Source organism: Ambystoma mexicanum, chromosome 1p (genome assembly GCF_040938575.1).
Source record: "Ambystoma mexicanum isolate Mex_15411 chromosome 1p, UKY_AmexF1_1, whole genome shotgun sequence".
In the NCBI taxonomy this organism is placed as follows: Eukaryota; Metazoa; Chordata; class Amphibia; order Caudata; family Ambystomatidae; genus Ambystoma; species Ambystoma mexicanum.
In genome coordinates this window covers 1,356,633,710-1,356,655,704 of record NC_090921.1, presented here as the reverse complement: position 1 = coordinate 1,356,655,704, position 21,995 = coordinate 1,356,633,710, and positions in this window count along the sequence as shown.

The following is a 21,995-nucleotide window of genomic DNA, read 5'->3' as shown; positions in this document are numbered from 1 at the left end:
GTAAGGCTTAGTCACTACATATGTCCCCCCTTAATAATAACAAACTACACACACATACATAAGACACACACAGACACCCACCATCCCATTTGCGCGTGCATCTTTTATGTTACCAACTGGAACACTCTACGCACACACAAACCGTGAACTGTCGTCACCATGTGGGACAATCCTTCTCCAACAATGCCCTCCCCTTTTCTACATAGTAAGGAAGAGATACCAGCAACATCAACAAAGATACCCTTCCAAACCAACCCAAAGTGCTAGTGTCACCACCCCCACAAGTCACCTGTGTCCCAAGGACCACCTTCCACAAATAACAACACTTCTGTGAGGGAGCTCCAGATCACACTCACTACCTCACTGCATACTCACTGCATCATATGTCATTGAAATGTCCACACATGTATCTTCAAATGTCATAACAATTTAAATAACTTTGCATTTCTACCAACAATGAGTTCTACCCTTAAACTTCTAAATTATCTAAAATGAATAAAAGTCCCACCTGTGAAAGGAAAGGTTAGTGTGGCACATTTCATAATATTCTATGTCTCTATTTCTTTCCTAACTTAACCAGTACATATTGACTATTAACTCTTAAAGTCCATCTGTGGGAAAAAAACATTTTATAACTTAGCATTAATCTCCATTAACATCACATTTCTATTGTACTAAACTCACTACTATTCCTTATCTATACGGAGGCCACAACATCTACAATCAGTGCACAACAGACACACACTCAAAAGGTGTCCCAATACTAAACAGGCCTCACATGAGAATTAACTATATATCGCTGACTAACAATTTAAGAATTTCACAATTACCACAGTTAATATTGTGAACTTTACAACAGATACAACAGAAAGCCACTGTCAAAACTTCCATTGCAACAAATCTCCAGTCAAACGCTGCTTGTCATGACCACAGGTTAGTTTTCCCATACTAGTCCTAAGAGATGCAGGTTCATAAGGAATCCATTTGCCCTAGCTGGTTATTGATCCTAAATTCCCCATGTTAATGGTTGGTTGGAGTTTCGTTAATGGCCGCTAGGTGGTGCCTTTGGGTCAGTTAGCTAGCGGGTCTAGTTGTTTTCAGGTGCCGGCTATTTAAGCCCCGCCCATCAGAAGGCTCGCGCTTCGCGTCGTTCGTCTGAGTTCAGATGGAACTCTCGCCGCGTACCTCCGTTTCCTGTCACAGCTCAATATTCCTTGCCCACAGATAATTACCGTTGATTCCATGAGTAACATTTACTAGATATCAGTTCCCTTCCTGTATTTTACAGTTGCAGTCGTTCCGGCTCAGTCACAGTCCATAGTCCGGAGTCCTGTCATAGCGGTCTCCTTACCTCACAGTCTGTGGCAGTTTTCTCTCACGCAAGTACTCCCAGTGATGTGCGAATGCATTTGCTTCGTTTTTGCTGCTTTATCAGATACATTGAATTGTGTATAAATGTTATTAGAATCCCTCACACATTTCAGGGTATTACGTTGTTATTAGCGGGTTCGTGCCCTTCCTGTGGAGTTTGCCTTGGAAGTTGTTTCTAGTCAGATATTTTTGGTCACACTCATGTTCATATTACGCAAAGTCATAAGGTGCTTCCATGTTGCCGACCGAGTAGTTCTTTGACCCTTCTACTTTGTTTCAGGGGTTTTCTATTCCGTCACGCATTGTAGTGAGGAAGTTGGCTAGACGTAATAGTTCTTCACAGCTCTTTTTTCTGTAATTTTACACACGCTTCTCACCACAGCATATTGCCCCTTTTAGGGTCTAATTAGGATAGGGTTTCTGTCATCCCCTTTTCCCAGTGATAATTGCTCTCCATAAGTGCCCATTTAGCCCCTTATAGAAGAAACCATTCTCCTGTGTCCCATCTTCAGGACTAGTGCCCCTGTATAGAACATGATGGAGAGCTCAACAAATTAAATACCAAGGTGAGCGATTGCTGGTCCCATAGTTACCAGTCTGTTCCTCCTATTTAACAAAAGAAAACTAAGGAAGGGAAAATTGTTATTTTCTTCACAGAAATTCTGTGTCTAGTTCCCAGGAATGTAGAAGTCAGTTGGAGTTCCAGAAGGTTCCCGCAGAGTTCAGGTGAGCGTTACACTGCTCCTCCCACTAGCTTCACACCGCATAGTACCTCTGGGGACACGCCCCCCCTTGTCTATGGATAGTTCACTCTCACTTCTTTTGCCGACCACAACACATCAGTACGCTTCATCATCTGCATTGTTATTCAACATTTTGCAATGCCTCCAACCTCTCTTGCAGCCATCTCATTATAGCCCTCCATGTTCTGCCACTTCAATCTTGGCAGTGCTTTTGGACATGCTTTGCTTACTTCCTCTTTCACCCTGATACCGCTTCATGAATTAACAGCCAATCAGAATCTTCGTTGCTGTTTCTGTAAGCATGCAACGTGATCACGTTCCCCAACTCTGTTGATGCTTTACTTTAAATTTCCTGTTCAGGAAATCCTTCTACGATCACTTCACTACGGATGTATCATGCCTAAGTTCCGCTCTCAGGGAACAAACAGTTGCACCTGAACACAAACTGATCAGTGTTCTGCTTCGTCAGAGTTTCGTAGTCTTCGTAGCCTCCCTGCGTGATGTCTTCAGTATGCCGGGACAATCACCATCTCCCCAGGCGTTCTGCTTGACGTCACCAGTCGAAGTAAGCCGTCGAGGAGCACAGAGTTCCGCACCCAAACAGTCACCGCGACCCTTACAAACCCTCCCCTGCGCACCTCACATGTTCAACAACATGGGTCTCCACAACACGGGTCTCTTGCCCACATCAGCCTGGCTGTGAGGCCACACCGCCAATTGGCAGCTCCAACGTACCGCTCTTCAAAAACTACCCAGAGCTCTAAGGTTGTTGCCGCACCGCAAGTACAATGGAGCCTCCTCTGCCAGATACCTGCTCTCTGCCTCCTACCAGCAGCTCCACACGGCAACAAAACACCCTGGCCTCTCTCCTCCTGGTGAGACCCATGAACCTCCCCAGGTAGCCACAGCTCTCCTTGTACCAGCTGCACCCACAAGGTAAGGCATGCCCCTTGGGCTTTCATAGAACAGACACTGTCCTTTACTCCTGTAGTTTCCACTGCCAGCAAAGTCAGAATTCGAGCTTGTCACTCCCTCTAAAATGCTGCAATGGGCTCTTAACCCATCCACAACACAGCAGTGAGCTCCAAGCCTCTTCAGCCTCTTGGCTGTTAATTCATGCTCCAATGAGCTCCAAGCCCCTTCAATGCGCAGCCATTGACTCCCAGCCCCTCCATTTGCGCTAATGGGCTCTTAGCCCCACCAATGTTCACTTTGCCACGTAGCTTCTTGGCACCCACTGTCCTTGACCTGCCTGCTTGCAGACCCACTGGCCCCAGGCATTGGCGCTGCCCTCTACATGCTGCGCCTCTGCATACAACGTTGGGCTCCTCTGTGCTTAATGGCAACCAGCGCTGCCCCTACCTGAGAGAGGATCTTCTTCATTGGTTGAGGGGGCAGTGCATGTCCCTTCCTTTGTGCTGTCCCCCAAGCACAGCCAGCATCCTCATCGCCATTGTAAAGATGGGTCGTGGCCAAAGATGACTCTGACATCCTGGGATGTACTAGTGACTTCTTTAATGAGCTCTTTGTACATTACATCAAGTACATCAGGACAGGTATTCATAAATTAAGGGCAACATGCGCCGGCATCCTCTCTCAGCGGTTTTACATCTCCAACTCCCTCTCCCAGAACACACTCATACAACAACATTCTCTTAGCCTGCATTCTCTGTCACTCACTCCAACATTCCATGCATTCTACTCAGGGTCAAGGGAAGGCTTAGTGACTACATATATCCCTCCCTTAATAATAACAAACTACAACCACATACATAAGACATACACAATCACCCACCATCCCATTTGTGCGTGCATCTTTTATCTTACCGGTAGAAATGGACGAGCAACCAAGGTTTATGTTCTCAGGAGGTGATGCAGACTGGTTCGTAATGTCATGCGGCAACCTTGGAGATTGTGGCAACAATGGAGGATGTATCGTAATCCCTGCTTAAAACGATACTCTGTGAGCACTCCAGTAAGCAGGGAACACGGTCTAGTTATCAACTATCATGGCCGCGGCCGCAGCATGGCGTTTCCATAACTACTGTAGAGGAGGATAGGTCATTAGGACCCCCCTCACATACATCCCCGACCCAGGTGGAGACTCATGACTCGTCAGCGGCCCCATCGAACCCTAAGGGCCCAGGAGACGGGGGGCTGCGGATCGACACGTGAGGCTGCAGGACTACAGTATAAGACATAGCATAGACCCCATTTTGTATTAAGACAACTCCATTTTGTGTAAAAAATCCAGTCCATGCAAAGTTGCTCGCACACTCGCACACACAGAAAGATGCAGCCTGACCCCTGCTTGACTGCGCTCACAGGAGTATGCACTCCCCCCTCCAGCCTCCACCTCATGTTAGATCCACTGAAGGCCTGTTCTCACGAGCAACCAGACACGAACAAACAACAAAATAAACACTGTATCACTTGGCCTTCCGCAGTACATCATATGCCCCAGCCATGACCGGGCTCGTTAGAAGGTAACTGAAACCAGCCCAATCCTGCATGCCCTGACCCTGTACCAAGCCCTCTAATTTGGACTGTGTGGCGCCCCTCACCCCCACCAACCCCCGATGCACCTTGCATAACGAAATAAGCATTTGTGTAATATATGTCGTGTTGACTAACGTTTGCTGCTATTCTGGAGCCGTGTGATTTAAGAGTAATATGTGATTGCTCCGGTACATGATGTAACAAAGCGCATTTGTAATGCACGATGATCAGCCGAGACAGTGGAGCCAGATTGTACTGTGATGTAATATGCAGTGCTCTCTCTTACACACAACCCAACCTAATGCCACCTCATGTTCGTATGTCAACTACTGATGTGAAACACTGTGTTAAATGGCAAATCCCTCTCCAGCCTGTGTTCCTATATTAATGTAAACATATGTGTATAATACCAGGAGCTCCAAGTGTTGCCACCCACTCTTGCCAAAAGTACGGGGAGCTGTCCTATGCAGGGAAACAGGCCCAGTGCTGCAAGGTCGTCTCCCCCCTCCTCCCTCCCAGGCCCGCCAGGGATAGCTGGTGCTCGAACAGCACAGCCTCGCCTCCCCTCCCAATCTTGCTGGACCCGCTTCAAGCATCCACCTCCCCCATGTCAAGAGGCCGCCACAGCCTGACTCTATGAATTAAGAGCTACCTGGTCCTAAATCCCACCATCTCCCGGGCACCGGTTACATGCCCCCCCACGGCCCATTGGTATCCCCGTTCACCCCAAGTTAATGGCCCTCGAAGGGGGGCATCCACCCTTGTACTATCAGATCGTAATACCGTCCTTCATTATAGCCACCAGGACAGGGCGATCAAATAACCCCCCTCCCCGCCCTGCACCCCTGACCCTGCACATGGACACGTGGGATTACCATACTTGAACCCAATGGATAAGGATACCCCCTATCACATATCCATGTCCCTGTCTCCTCCTTGAGCTAAGGTCAATATATTACTGGATTTACAAAGACACCTGACATTGTAGAATGTGACGAATGATTGCGAGTGTGTGTCCACAAGGGCAAGTGTTAGAGCAACCACCAATCATCAATACAAGTTATGTCCGGCCGGCAGCTCCACCCCGAAGAGCCCAGCTGACCCGTCTACCCCTCGTGGCACCGCACGGACGACCGCCAATCCTGGAACAGCAACTGTATACAATGTATACCATCTAGCCTTCACCACCCAATCCCTAAGACTATGTGCCCGCTATAGCTTGTGTCATGCGTGACGTTAGTTTTGTAATAAGTAGGACTGTCTTTGCTATTGTCAGACAGAGCACTCTCAGAGTTTGCAGAGTCCTTTGCATGCCCTATATTGATCTAGATAAAACCCTTTTGATCTCACCCGCACTTGGTCTTGGTCTCATTCCCCTCCTGGGGTGTGTCCTTTATTGCCTCTCACTAAGGGGGGTGCTTTTGGGGGACGCTCAAATTCACTACCCACTGCGCTTCCGGTTCAGTGTGTCGTATCTTGTTCTTCCTGGTACACCACTGCTGCACTCCACGCAGTTTAGTTGTTGGTTCCGGCCTTCCTTGGAATTCTTGTCTTCCTTTACTCTGCCCTCGCTCAGTCTGTACTGTTTTCCGCTGTATCTTTGCTTGGTTTCTGACTTTTTGTTTCACTTATGCTATGCGCCTTGTATTTTACTTGTGCTATGAGTAATGTATTTTAATTGTGTAACTAAGCTGTAAGTTGTCTTATGCTATGCGCCCTGATACCCACGGGTCTGGCGCGCAATATAAATGATAAAACAAACAAACAAACAAACCAGAGTTTCTGTCTCGGCTCACTTCGTACCTCCTTCCTTCAGGTACGCCCTCTCTGTTATCATCGGCTTGCTGCTTTTCTGGTTTCTGCTCTTAGTCTACTTTCCTCGCAACAGAATGTTTCTCTCTCCGGTCCGTTCACTGCTCTGCCTTTTCTGTGCCCATGCACTCGGTAAGACCGCTCTGGCTTTCTGGTTTCCACTTACCTACTGTTCTGTTATCCTTTCTTTATCATTTCTTTTCTTAACTGTAGCCTACATTGTGGCAGAAGTCTTACCTCTGCAGTTCATGATGAACTATCCATATTCCGACTGTAATTAGCCATCTAGAGACTTCCATCTCCTGTTGGGAATACCTCAGTTGGCTAACTTCTTTAGCATCTTCAAGACTGGAGAGTACCTTCTTCCGTTTACCACCGGTACTCGATTGCTGCAGGGTTTTTTGGTGCCTAGAAGCTTTTTCCCTGCTTTTTGAGGCTGGCTCTCTGGGGTTCCCTTTGGTCAGGAAGTAATATCCTGTCAAGGTGGCCTCCGGTGGAGCCTGTCCTTATCTACATGATAAGAAGAGCAAGAAGGGCACGAAGGACAAGAAGACCCAGAGAAGAGACACATCTGAGATCCAGTCTTACTCCTCGGAGGAAAGAGGTGAGGAGGAGTCACGGGAGGGTACTCCAGTTTGGTCCAGGGCTGACAGTATACAACGCCCAACATCCCACATGGCATCTTCAGAACTATACCAAGAGATGGTGGCAGCCATTCAGGGCTTAACCGCTCAGATGCAGAATTTACAAACAGAAAATGAAACACTACGAAAACAGGTGGACGCACGCAACGAGGACAGAGGAGATTTACCACCCATGGCGTTGTCTGTTTTGGAAATATGATGGCAGTCCCAAGACTTGGAAGGAATTTATGGATGCCTGTCAGGTCTGTTTTTCCTTTAGACCTAGGACCTATGAAAACGACAGGACCCGTGTGGGATTCCTCATCTCTAATCTAGTGGGCAATGCACTGGCTTGGGCCACTCCCCTAGTTACAAATAATGATCCAGCGTTACAGAATTACACTCAATTTTCTCCGCTGTTTCGGGAAAGGTTTGAACGACCGGAAGTGTTATGATATGATATGGCATTTGTAACGCGCTTATACACAAGTGTTTCAAGGCGCGACGAGGCAGGGAGGGGGGAACAAGGGGAAGACAGACAACGATCCTACTAGGCCAGATGTCATTCAGACCGCGCAAGTGCAGGGGTAGGGGGAAGGGAAAAGTGTTGTTTTCCACATCTGAATGCTTGATGTCAGACAGGGTGGGTCGGATGTTCAGTCTTATGTATCCAGATTTCAGAAGATTGCTGCCAACGCAGGGTGGCCGGATACAGTTCAACAGACGATATTCAGTAGAGGAATCCATGAAGACCTCAAGGACGAGTTGGCCCGAGTAGCATGCCCAGGATCTTGCCAAGAGCTTGTTACCCTGACACTTCAGATAGAGTTCTGCATGATGGAAAGGTGACAGGAACATAGAAGACAGCAGACCTACACCCCCGTGGCAGACCTCCCACCTCAGACCAAGGACTCTCCCCAAGCTGAAAGCCCTCCGGATAAACCTATGCAGATAGGAGCTGCGCATTGTCTGCTAACCCCAGATGAGAGAAGGAGAATAAGAGAACTAGGCTTATTTATGTACTGTGTACTCACGGATGAGGCCCAACAAGGCTGAAACATGTTTGCGGATGCTTGTGGTCTCGCGCTGAAGGGATGTGACCTAGCAGTTCGGGCTGGACTGCCCCTTTTGGGGTGGGACCAAGCCTGATTTGCATATGTATTTCCCCTTCTGTAATGGCTTGGCAGGCGAAGAACGACGGTCTGGAGGGTTTCCCAGAGCAATGCCAGATGTTAAGATTCATTCTAAAGCTTCCAGCCATCACCTCTTTGTTTTTGCGTTGTCACCTCGAGTGGGACGGGTCTGCCCAGTCGTGGGTCCCATTCCTGCTGGGCCTAGAGAGCCAAGCTACTCCTCACTGATGAGGCCCAACAAGGCTGAAACATGTTTGGGGATGCTTGTGGTCTCGCGCAGAAGGGATGTGACCTAGCAGTTCGGGCTGGACTGCCCCTTTTGGGGTGGGACCAAGCCTGATTTGCATATGTTCTTTCCCTTTTTGTAATGGCTTGGCAGGCGAAGAACGATGGTCTGGAGGGTTGCCCAGAGCAATGCCAGTGGTTAAGATTCATTCTAAAACTTCCAGCCATCACCTCTTTGTTTTTGCGTTATCACCCCGAGTGGGACGGGTATGCCCAGACGTGGGTCCCGTGCCTGCTGGGCTTAGAGACCCAAGCTACTCCTCACTGATGAGGCCCAACAAGGCTGAAACATGTATGGGGATGCTTGTGGTCTCGTGCAGAAGGGATGTGACCTAGCAGTTCAGGCTGGACTGCCCCTTTTGGGGTGGGACTAAGCCTGATTTGCATATGTTCTGTAATGGCTTGGCAGGCGAAGAACAATGGTCTGGAAGGTTGCCCAAAGCAACGCCAGTGGTTAAGATTCATTCTAAACCTTCCAGCCATCACCTCTTTGTTTTTTTGTACTGTGGCTCCTCAAAACACATTCTACGAAATTGTCCGGAAGTACCCCCTAGGAGGAAGGGAAACGCTTCCCACCGATCCTACGCAGGGGAGATATTGGGGGAATCTGAAGACAACCCTGCAACCAAACTCAAGCATTAAGTCCAACCCCAGACTCCAGATTAATGGTGTTCCTGATACAGATGCAGATTACTCCTGTTCGGACTGTGGAAGTGTTAGCCATGTTGGACAGTGGGGCAGCTGGAAACTTTATTGATACCTCCTGGGTGAAGGAGCAAGACATATCATTATTGAGCAAACCAAAATCCATTCCTGTAGAAGGAGTAGATGGTACCCCTCTTTCATTTGGTCCGATTATGATGGAAACAGGCACCATTCCCATACTGATGGGAAGACATAAGGAAGCAGTGGTCTTTGATGTCATCAGGGCAGCACACCTCCCTGTTATTTTGGGAATCCCCTAACTACGGAGACATAATCCTCACATAGATTGGGCTAAGAATACTCTGAGTTTCTATTCCGACTTTTGTCAACAACACTGCCTACATTTTCCAGTCGAAAGGCCCCAGGAGGGTCAGGAGATTGAAATATCTTCATCAGTGGTTTCCAGCATACCCTTACAATACCAACAATATGAGGAAGTGTTCGAAGATAAGCTGCCAAGGTTGTTGCCCCCACACAGACCGGAAGATTGTGCCCTGGAACTACAAGAAGTAACCACTGTCCCGTTTGGAAGAATATCCCCGCTTTCACTTCCCGATAGAAAGGCACTCAAAGAATACCTGGAAGCTAACCTACAGAATGGTTTTATCCAGGAATTAACATCATCAGGCGGGGCATCCTTATTCCTCATACCTAAAAAGGGGATGTCTGAATTAAGACCCTGTATTGATTATAGGGACCTCAACCGCATCACCCTGCGAGACAGATATCCCATGCCCTTGATCCGGGACATACTGGAGGCAGTTCAAGGTTCCTCCATTTTCACCAAGTTAGACCTCAGGGGTGCATATCATCTCCTTAGAATCAAGGAGGGGCACAAATGGAAGACTGCTTTTAGAACTCCCTTGGGTCTTTTTGAATATAGTGTCATGCCCTTTGGTGTAGTGAATGCCCCGGCAGTCTTTCAAAGATTCATCGACAAGATATTTTCAGATCTTTTATACCTCCCAGTAGTGGTTTATCTTGAAGATATCTTGATATTCTCTGTCAACCCTACTGAGCATCAGAACCATGTCAAGGAAGTTATCTACCGGCTTCAAAGAAATCAGTTGTTTGTGAAGCCTGAAAAATGCCAATTCAATGCTGCTTCAGTTTCCTATTTGGGGTATATCCTGTCCAAAGACAGCAAATAGATTGATCCGCGGAAGGTGGAAGTGATACTAAGGTGGCCTGAGCCCCAGGGTGTGAAGGACATACAGAGGTTTTTGGGACTGGCAAATTTTTACCGCCACTTTATCCGTCATTTTTCCAACATCCAACATTTTTCCAACATCGTCCTTCCTCTGACGGCCTTACTATAGAAGGGAATAAAATTCCACCTGGGTCCAGCTGCATTACAGGCTTTTCAGCAGCTGAAGGTCCTTTTCACGTCGGCACCAGTCCTTGTGCAACCTGATCAGACATGTCAGTTTATCCTGGAAACAGATGCCTTAGACAGGGCATTAGGAACAGCCCTTCTGCAAAGATCGTCATTGTCTACTACTCCAGGACACTTACATCTAGTGAAAGGAAATATTCCGTCCTGGAGAAGGAATTGCTCACCATTAAACAGGCCTGTGAGGAGTGGAGGCACCTTTTGCAGGGTTCGCTCAAACCTTTTGAGGTAAGAACCGATCATCGAAACCTCAAGAATCTTCAGCAGATGGAATGTTCTAACCCTCGCCATGCCCGGTGGACGTATTATTTCTCCCAATATGACTTCATCATGATGTACCTACTGGGCTCACAGACCATTTTGGCTGATTCCCTGTCTCGAAGCTGGAGTATCGAACTGGATCCTCATCAGGGTAAGGGACTACTCCTACCCAATAAGAAGATCATAGCTCTAGTCTCCAATTTCCTTCAAGCCGTCCAAGAGGAGATCCAGGTGACAGACAAGGACAATCCCTGCCTTACTCATAAGGATGGCTTGTTATACCACGACTCTGCATTGTTCATTCCCACACCCAACTCCAGGTACAGGTGATAGCCTGGTGTCATGATGTGCCTCTGGCAGGTCACAAGGGACTTAAGAGCACCTTGGAACTGGTTAGAAGAATGTTTTGGTGGCCAACCTTGTATAAAGATGCCCAAACCTATGTATCAGCATGTCCGGTGTGTGCTACCAGTAAGTCCGCTACCGGCAGGCCTGTCGGTCTCTTGCAGCAACCCACCTTACTATCCCGTCCATGGGAACACATCACAATGGATTTCATTGTGGATCTACCTTTGTCAGAAGGTAACCGAGCCATCATGGTTACCAGACACCTACAGCAAACTCACCCACTTCTCTGCAATCCCTGGTCTCCCCACAGCTCCTGAGACGTCTTCCATATTTCTATGAGATATAGTCCGGCTTCACGGTATCCCAAGAACCATACTATTAGATTACAGCTCTCAATTTACATCGAAGTTCTGGACCACACTGTGTGGTCAATTGGGTATTCAGAGGGCGCTCTCGTCTGGTTTTCATCCCCAGAGTAATGGACAGACGGAGTGATTGAATGCCACATTGGAACAATATTTAAGGTGTTTTTGTAATCGAGAGCAGGACAATTGGTCTTCTTTACTTACTTTGGCTGCGTTCTCTTACAACAACACATACCATACCGCAATACATATGAGTCCTTTCTACTGTACGTATGGATACCATCCTCAGCATTTACCCTGGATTGGCAGATCTTCAACTCACTCACCAATGGTGGACAGTCTCTTGGACAATCTCAAGACGGCTCATAAGGATGACATCAGATCGCTTGTAGAGAGCAGACAAGGATACAAGGAAGGAGCCGACCATCGGAGGCATGAGAATCCAGATTGGACCCCAGGTACTTTAGTATGGTTAGCTACTAAGTATCTTCCTAGATGGGTGCATACAAGAAAGGTTGCCCCAAGATACATTGGTCCTTATTCAGTTTTGAAACAGATCAAACCGGTAGCCTATAGGCTCAAATTGCCCAAAAGGTTACACAGGGTACATCCTGTCTTTCATACTTCTCTTTTGAAACAGTATGTTCCAGACCCCTTTCCGAGAAAGATAAAGGTATCTAATATCATACTGGCTACTGAACCAGAGGAATATGAAGTGTCTCACATTGTGGATTCCAGATATAGAAAGGGCACGTTGCAGTATCTGGTTCACTGGCAGGGATACTCAGAGCATGAACGCATCTGGGAACCCAGAAGCCATCTGCCCGCACCCCTGCTCTTACACCAGTTTCACAGAACACATCTGAGCAAGCCGGGGGGGGGGGGCCCGATGAGAAGAGGGCATACTGTCATGCGGCAACCTTGGAGATTGTGGCAACAATGGAGGATGTATCGTAATCCCTGCTTAAAATGATACACTGCGAGCGCTCCAGTAAGCAGGGAATGCGGTCTAATCCTCAAATATCATGGCCGCGGCCGCAGCACAGCGTTTCCATAACTACCCGATGCGCTTCCGGTTCAGTACCTTGTATCTCGTTCTTCCTGGTACACCGCTGATGCGCTCCTCGCAGTTTGGTCCTTGGCTCCAGCCTTCCTTGTAATTCTTATCTTCCTTTACTCTGCCCTCACTTAGTCTGTACTGTTTTTCCACTGTATCTTTGCTTGATTCCTGACTTTTTGTTTCAGCCGAAATTCCGTCTCGGCTCAGTTCGTACCTCCTTCTGTCAGGTACGTCCTCTCTGTTATCATCAGCTTGCCGCTTTTCTGGTTTCCACTCTTAGTCTACTTTCCTCGTAACGGACTGTTTCTCTCTCCGGTCCGTTAGCTGCTCTGCCTTTTCTGTGCCCCTCACTCGCTACAGCCGCTCTGGCTTTCTGGTTTCCACTTACCTACTGTTCTGTTAGCCTTACTTTTATCATTCCTTTTCTTAACTGTAGCCTACATTGTGGCAGAAGTCTTACCTCTGCAGTTCATGGTGAACTATCCATATTTCAACTGCGATTAGCCGTCTAGAGACTTCCATCTCCTCTTGGGAATACCTCAGTTGGCTAACTTCTTTAGCATCCTCAAGACTGGAGAGTACCTTCTCCCGTTTACCACCAGTACTCGGTTGCTGCAGGGTTTTTTGGTGCCTAGAAGATTTTCCCCTGCTTTCTTAGGCTGGCTCCAAGGGGTTCCCTTTGGTCAGGAAGTAATATCCTGTCAAGGTGGCCTCCGGTGGGGCCTGTCCTTATCTACACGATAAGAAGAGCAAGAAGGGCACAAAGGAGAAGAATACCCGGAGAAGAGACACATCTGAGACTCAGTCTTACTCCTCGGAGGAGTGAAGAGGAGTCACGGGAGGGTACTCAAGTTTGGTCCAGGGCTGACACTTAAGTGCAGTGTAGTCCCCAAGCACCCCACAAAGGAATGTCCACACACTATGTTATGTGCTAACACAGTTCTTTATATAAATAAGGTTCAAGGTATATACATCAATTAATAACACACTTTGTAATCTGGCAATTCTAATATGGCAAATATATACAATGTCTATGTGGTACCACTCTTAACTATTGACTCCTTTAAAATGCACCAACTGCTGACAATTTCTAATGGTATACAAATCAAACAGTAATGTGAATCCGCATAGGACATAGGAAGGAAGACAAGTTGGGTTTAACAATGGCAGAAATGCTGACCCCCTTTACCTAGAGGCAGTTGTGAGTGAGGATCCCCCCACCTGGGCAACCTGTAATAAAGTGTATTCACATGCACAGTCCATTAATGTTAAAATAGTCTTGTTTCCTGGTCAGAAATGTTCCACTACCCCAATGTACCTGAGTTTAGCAGAGTCTCGTTGACGGCTTGTCAACGGGTTTCTCGTGAGCAGACTCCCTTTAAAGCAGGAGCCACGGTCGTCGAGATTCCATGAAGAAAATGTGAACACCATTGTCAGGACAGCAGCTTTGAATTTTTCAGTGCTGGTCGACGATCGATCGTGGACATACTGCGTAGACGAGGCGTGCAGTGCACCTCGATGACAGAGTTCGGTGCTGCAAAGAAGACTCCCTGACGAACATAGACCTGGCAGTGGCTGTCGGGTGTTTGGAGTTGGTGTCGACGATCGGCACTCGACCATGGATGGATCTTCACTCAATGGAATCATGGACTTCAGTTGGTGGGAAACCCACAAGCAGACTTTCCTCGATTGTCGGCAACCTCGACTTTCTCGGGCGGGACAAAGTGGTCGACGGTGATGGCAAGGGAGCCCTTGGTTTAAATGTTCTTAGGCAATGATGGACATTGACGGCCTCGATGTCCTGGTGCTTTACTTCAATGCTTCTCGGCGGATCCCGTCTCTGGTTCACAGCTTTTTGGGACTGACAGCCAGGGTGCCTTGAAGAATATCAGCTTCTGCATGATGTTCCCTCGTAGCTTGGGGGGAGGTCTCCTAAACAGCTAGAGAAAGGAGGGTTCAGCCTTTGAAACAGTGTTGGCGCTCTAAGTGGAAATGATTACAAAGATAAAGAATGGTGATGGTAGAGATGCTGCAGTAGAGGGATGCCACAGAGGCTGACCTGGGCTTGGGCAAACTTGGAAGAGAAAAAGCCCTCCTGTTGCGCTTCTCGAAGTTGCTGAAGTGTGTGAGACACCTACGAATGAGAAGTAACATTGGAAACCTAACGACCAGAACAAACGGAATCCATTCATTCCAGTACAACCGAAGTGAACTAATTTCAACAACTAATCTGACCTGACCACAACCTTACACCTTTTGATTCTCATCCGATATTCCTCCTGAAGAACCACCGCGACTGTGCAGTGGAGAAACACGTGTTAAGGAACTAGCACTTCTTCAAACCTAGGAACGAGGTTTGCATACCACTAGAACCCAAGGGAACATTACAAATTGAAGCATTTACTGCATTGATCTCAACCTCAACAGGATTCTGCTATCTTTAAGGCATTTCACAACCTATTAGACTTAGTGAACTGAACTAAGAATTCTAAACAAATAAAGATCCCAAATCAACAAGGATATAATCCAACCTACAAACGAAACCTAGTGTATTCAACTAAGGATTTTTTCCAAAAGGAGAAAAGAATAAATATTAGTGAAAACAACTCAAGATTTCACAGGACTTTGCCAAAGGATATAGATTAAAATCCAAGCACAAACAATGTATAATCTCATACTGTTGTTACTCTTATAAGAATTTATTTTGCTTTAACAAACATTTACTTTACTTTGGACGCAAATGTGTACATTTTTGGCTTGATTTGCAATCTAAATAAAACTATAAGGAATCTGAACACATTTGTTTGAATATTTATTCAACTTCGAGAAGCGCAACAGGAGGGCTTTTTCTCTTCCATGTCTCCTAAACAGGTCCTCTCTTGGATCAGTCCTAGACAGACACAGCAGCTTTCAGATTCGGTCAACGGTGAGCAGCAGCAAACCTTCTTCTTCCAGCTGGGCTACAAGGATGAGCAGCTTCAAGTTTCAACATCAGCTTCTGAACAATTTTGCTAACTCAGAGGTCCCCAGATATACAGAACTATCCCTCATTCACACTGCCGAACCAAGCTTAGTCAGCCAATCGGTCAGAAGAGCATTAATGCAGGCAGGCATCCAGTCAGGCTCACAGTGCATTCAATCCATTCACTTCCACCCAGACACCCATAACAAGGAATGTGGATTGGGACAAGCGCCCAGCCTTTCAGCACACCACACTGCATTAATGTCAGTTTCAGGTAGGGCTGTCTCATTTCTTGTGTCTCTCACACACACAGACACCAGATACCCATAACATGGAATGCATATTGGTCACACACTCCATTCACGCAGGTCCCACCTCAAGGTTGTACCCACAACATACAGTCACTGGGAAGGCTCCATCCAGTCTGGCCTGGACTTCCCCACAATACCATATATGGTTCTTCCACCCGACAGCCAGTCAGGGGAAGGGACAGAGTCAGGGCTTCCCAAGACTTTGGGAAAACAAGGTAACAGGTAATACAATCCAAGAGGCCACAGGAGCCATTTTGTCTCCTATCAGAAATCCAGTGAGTCCTATGGCAGGGCCTGGGCATCCCAAAATATTGCTAAGGAGTTACAAGATGGGGTGAATGAAAGAATGGCGCTAACACTAGGAAATCAAGGACAAGAAGCACAGAGAATTCTAACAGTCTTAAACAAGTTACCAGGGTATGAATAGGATTACTTAGAGAGTAGGACAAAGACAAAGGGTCAAGATGGGATAGGCTATGTGTTGCTATGGGATGGGGAAATACTCACACTGTTCACTTGAGTTTGGGATTTGGGACAGTCAAGCGGGTTCTGGACTCAAAAACGCTAGTTTTAACGCGGCGGGTGCCCCTTAGAGCAAACAGCTGGGCAAGTCTGGTCACTGGATGGCAAGGGTACAGTGGGCATGCAGGTAGTGGGCAAAAAGCCGGTCTGGTCACAGGATGCTCCCAAAAAGGGTACCACAGCTTTTCCCCCTTGTTATTGGGATTTAAGTGGGGTTTCTGGATCAATGGCCTTGCTGGGACAGGATCAGCAATGCTTTGGCCTGGCAGTAGCGTCTGGAATCTTGCAAAGGTGGATCTGGAATGTCTGGATACGCAGGCGCTGGAAATTCAGGAGAGGGTGTCTGTCCCTGAGAGTTCCCACCTCTTTTATAAAGCGGGTGACATCACTGGGTATATTGTTGGGCAGAACTAAGCTAGACCTACCCCCAAGAATCGGATAGGTCATCCTATGTTAATCGCCTCCTCAAGAGACTCAGTTTAGGTGGTTGTGTTTTATGAGGTGAAAAGCCATCCCTCAGTCCTTTTTGCCAAAAATCAATCTTAACATAACTCACACATTTCTACAGTTGTGGCCTTTTGGCAAATTACATAGCCAAGTTACATATTTCACACAGGGCATGGCAGTCCAATTCTCATGTTTCTAGGACTATGTTTCGTCCGTCTAATAGTTTTTCGTCATTTTCAATGAAATTATTTTACCTAAAATTCGATAACTTTATAGATGTATATATATAATTATAAGGCAATTAAGTATTGCATTTCAAAGTGGCATCATGTACACTTTCCTCAGAATATCCAATTCTCTGCCATTTCTGTACCACATCTTGTTTAAAAGCCACAAAAATTACATTTAAGCTGTTCACTTTTTGCATTCCTGTCGAAGTCCTGTTGCAGAGATAAACGTCTTAAAAGTTTATTAATAAAATAGTCTTTAGAGCCGAAATGGGCTGGCCTTTGTCCCCCAACTGGGACCAATTTTTTATTCAGGCTACCACCAAATGTCAGTTTAGCCCAGGGCTGCCCTGGAGTTTCCTCAGTTTGAGTGACTGATGGTTATCACTTCCAAAAGTCACACGTAGGTGTCCCAGATCGATTGTCTGAAGCTGAAGCCCAGACAGAAGTCTGACGGGCGTGTGATATTTCTTTCTCTTGGTCCATTCAAAGTTTTCAAGGCAGCAATTAACATGTATGTGTCCCAGAACACCCTTGTGGCTCCTGTTGGGGGAAGCCTCCAGCCCTCAACTGTCCATTGAGCCATAGTAGAACCCTGTTTGGCTAATTTTCCAGTATAACCAATGTCTTTATTTCTTTATTTTATTTTATTTTGTTCTGGATCAGCAGCAAGCCTGTTGAAATAAAATATCCCATATATGTTTCCCAGCAAACCCTCCTTTACATTGCTAGCCCAAGACAGGGCCTTCCTTCAACATTACACTTTTAAAGCAGGCATTTTCCCTTATTTGCAAAAGTGCATTTTAACACATGCTAAAGTCTGCTGGGCTGACAAATTCAAAACGTTTTGTCTTCCTTTTGACTTCCCAACATTGTTTTGCAGCCCTAGTCAGTTTCACTTATACCGCAATCTGTTTAAGGCACAGGTCCACTGAAATCAACATATGCCCTTAGAGCTAGGGTTTCTTTTGAATCAGTGATTTTTGACATTTTGTAGCCCAAAAGACAAGCGTTTTTCCATGCAGCTGCAAGTAAAGCTTCTGTTGATTTCCTGGATCTGGTCTGAAATAGCCTGTTATTCAGGGATAATGCTCTCTTCTGCTGGAGCACAATCTGAACATGGATGGGCATGGCAGGGCCTCACTGATGAAAGCAGAGTAATGTAGGACAGATGAAAGGAGCATCTGAGCAGCATCATTTTAAATGTAAAATATTTCCCTTTTTCAATGAGAAACTTTGGGCTAGCAGCAAAGCAGCGCAGCTTTTCAATTCACTTCTTTAGTACACACAGGAGCATACTGTGGCAGCCTTTCTCGGGGTGCTCCCTGTTCCAATTTGCCCAGTAGGTGCTTGGCAAGACAGTGCAGTGATCATTTTGTAGCTGAAAAACTCAGTTTTGATGCACTGCAGTTTTGCTCAAAGGAGCCAGCACAGCCATTTTGCTGTTAACTGCTATAGTGCAGCTTGGTTATGGATGGGAATTTTGCTGAGTGGGTCAGTGTATCCCACAAACCCCCCTGACTCTTCTTAAACGTCTTGTTCTGGGAGAGTAGGGCAATGTTGGGTTCATCAGTAGGGCAAAGTGGGGTTCATCAGGTTGAGCCCTTCTTCCATCAAGGAGCGGTATGCCACAATCCTCCCGTTGTCTCTCGTAGGAGTGTGGAGCAACACCCACAGCTTCCCCTTAGATCTTTCTTTGTGGTGTGTTGCAGCACCCCCAGATTTTCCTTTGATCTTTCCTTTCCAGGTCCCGGTAGAGGTCCTCCTTGGTCTATGAATGGGCGGAACCAGTATGAATCTAGTGAATAAATAAGAACCAGTTACTCCATTTTCCCACTCACTGCCTTCCCAGAAGGTTGACGGCAGTGGGACACACATGCATTGCGATTATTACAAAACTTAACTTCTTTTTCTTGTTCTTATTCTCCAGATGTCTCTTCTATTTGACTTTCTCTTGACTCCTCAATCCCCTGCACGGTATGTCTGGGGTGACAACTCGTTAACTGATTAATATGGACCCATTTCTCGTCTGCCATCTCTCCTTTGGGGATGAAGATTCTATAGGTGACAGGTGACATTTTGTCTACAATACAAAAGGACCGTGCCTGCCAGCTCGGTAAACATTTCCGCTCCTTGGTCTGGTTCCTTTGGAAATTGTACATGTAGACCCTGTCTCCTACTTGGTATTCCTTTTTGGTTGTTTTTTAGTCATATTGGCCTTCATTACAACACCGGCAGTAACCAATGGCACTATTAGCACCATGGTTGCTGCCGGTATTGTAACGAGTCTGCCATGGTGCAATGGGGAATTTCCACCCTATTCCAAGGTTGGCGGGCGGTAATTCTCCATGCACCATTGGCCTTTCCCCATTCCCATTTTTGCCCCATAGGGCTCGATGGGAATGGGGAAGGCGGTAATTACGGTACTGCAAATTGCGCTACTGCAATTACCTTCAAGGACCTTCAAGGTCCAGACCAGCTGTTAAGGTCAGGAGCCGCAAAGGGACCTCGTAATTAGGCGCTATGGGGTTAATGGCGCTGCAGCCTTTTACGGCGCCGTTACCCCTTAGCGCCAGGGTCCTAATGAGGCCCATTGAGTCTTCATCCCGTCTGCAGATTTTTCCAGATTCCGCTGAGCATACGCAAAAGCATGTTGAAGGTGTTTTCCTAGACTCTCAACATACTCATGAGTTGTGGAGGCATTTATCAGTGTCTGCTTTTGTGTTCTGTAGAGCAGATGCTGAGGAAGCACCATCCTTGCCCAGTCATTAGCTCAAATGGAGACATCTTGGTTGTAAAAGAAGGTGTAGGTCTGATGGCCATCAGGACAAGCGGTAATCGGATGTCCCAACTTGGGCCAGAATTTGCCACAAACTTTTTTAGAATGCTCACAATGGATTTATTGTACCTCTCAACTCCCCCCACTAGAGGATCGGCAGTATGCAATGTGAAGTTTCTTTCTTACCCCAAGTATCTCCCACATCTTTGTCGTCACTTCGCTGGTGAAGTGAGTACCTCGGTCTGACTAAATCCTTTGGTGTAGGCCAAAACGCAAGACGATGTGGTTGATCATCAGGGCAGCTGCTGTTTCTGCCTTGCAATTTTGGGCTGGGAGACATTATACCCATTTGGGAAACAAGCATGTTATGGTTAACATGTACTTGTTCCCGCTAGAGGAGTGAATCACAGGCCTGATGAAATCTACTTGTAAATCTGACCAAGGCAGTGTCAACCCCCTCTTCTGGAGGGGAGCTCGGTGTGTGAGCGAAGTTGGCTAAAATTCTGCACACACAAGACCCCCCTTCAAATATTGGTCGAGGTCCTGCCCCACGTGTGGCCAGTATGCAACCTCCCGCAAGATTTCTAGAGTAGTGTGAAACCCTCGATGACCGGCTGTGGCCGCGTCATGGGTGTGACTAAGCATCAGGCTTCGGAATGAGGTAGGGACCACCCACTGGTCACAGCCAGAGATGGATCTCCTTACCAACAAACCATCCTGGATTTGGAACATTTTGGGACACTTCATCAACACCCTGAAGTCCTCTTTCCCAATGTAATCGGTATCCGTCAGAGGAAAGTTCTCAAGGTCCTCAATGTGTTGATAAGATTTCCCGATAATCGGATCCCCTTTTTGTGCCGTTGTCATGAACTGTCGGGTCTGCCCCTTCTGGACGTCCTGGTCGCTATGCCAGTGCCTTACAGCAGCCATTATTCCCTCCAACATGGCTGCCCTTAGTAATGAACTGAACTCTGTGGTCCAGCCATCTGGATCCGTAAACGGAGTGCCTTGAAAGGTCCGCCCCTGCTTTAGACGGTGCGTCTCAACACTCCGTGTACTGGTGCTCAGCCCAACTTGTTCATTTCTTGGAAAGTACCTCCCGAGAAAAACCTTGTGCCTTTACATTCCTTATATTCCTTCCTGGTCCTTGTGCTTCACTCGTACTCCTCCTCCCTTCCATTCGGAAGTCGCTCGTCCTTAACTATCTTCAGCGGCTGCTATCCCTATCCCTTTCCTGGTATAATTGTTTCCCGTTTCCCTCGGACGCTGATCAGACGTCCTGTGCCCTTCCTGGCCTCCATCCTGGAATCCACCCTGGAACGCAACCGCAGTACTTCCACCCTGGAATTCAACCGCAGTACTTGAAAGGATCCGTGCAGAGAGATCTGCTCCGGGCAGTGCCTCTGGTGCTTACCTGCCTTCTACAGAGAGCAGTCTGGCATCAGGAGAGGCGCGCCTGTTCCTTTTCTATACTCGCACTACACGGAAGAAAGAAAAACCCATCAGCGCCAATAAGAAAGAGACCAAGACCAAACAGGTGAGCAATAGAGATAAAAACCCTGATTGTGAAAGTGATCCAGAAACCCATAAGCGTGACAGCAGTGAATAAATCAGCATCTGGGGTCTCCTTACTCCACTGGGTAGTTGAGAGTTCATTGTGAGCATTTGTCTGGGACCTAGGGACAGCACTGACCTGGATTTCCCCCAACAGGACTCAATCCCAAGGAGATCCCCCTGGATGGCTCTGGTTTTGGCCAGCTGATCAGCTAGGTTATTTCCAGTTTTGTCTGGCCCCTCTATTCTGGAATGACCCTTGATCTTCTTCCAATAGATGGTCATCCCACTAGAGGTGACTAGATCATCAATATTTAGTTTTAGCTTGCCATGATTGAATGGCTTACTATTAGCACATAGCATGCCTCTGGTTTTCCAATTAACCAGGTTCTCCACGAACCAGTTCCGGACATAATCTGAATCAGTGATTATGACCAGTTTGTGCAGTTGGTGTTAGACGGCAGTGAGGATGGCCTGATGAACTGCCATCAACTCAGCCACCTGACTACTACGGGGACCGATTTTGTACCCAGCGGAGGGTTCCGGGGCATCATTTACCCAGGCATTCCCAACGCCGGCCACCAGTTCCCTTTCC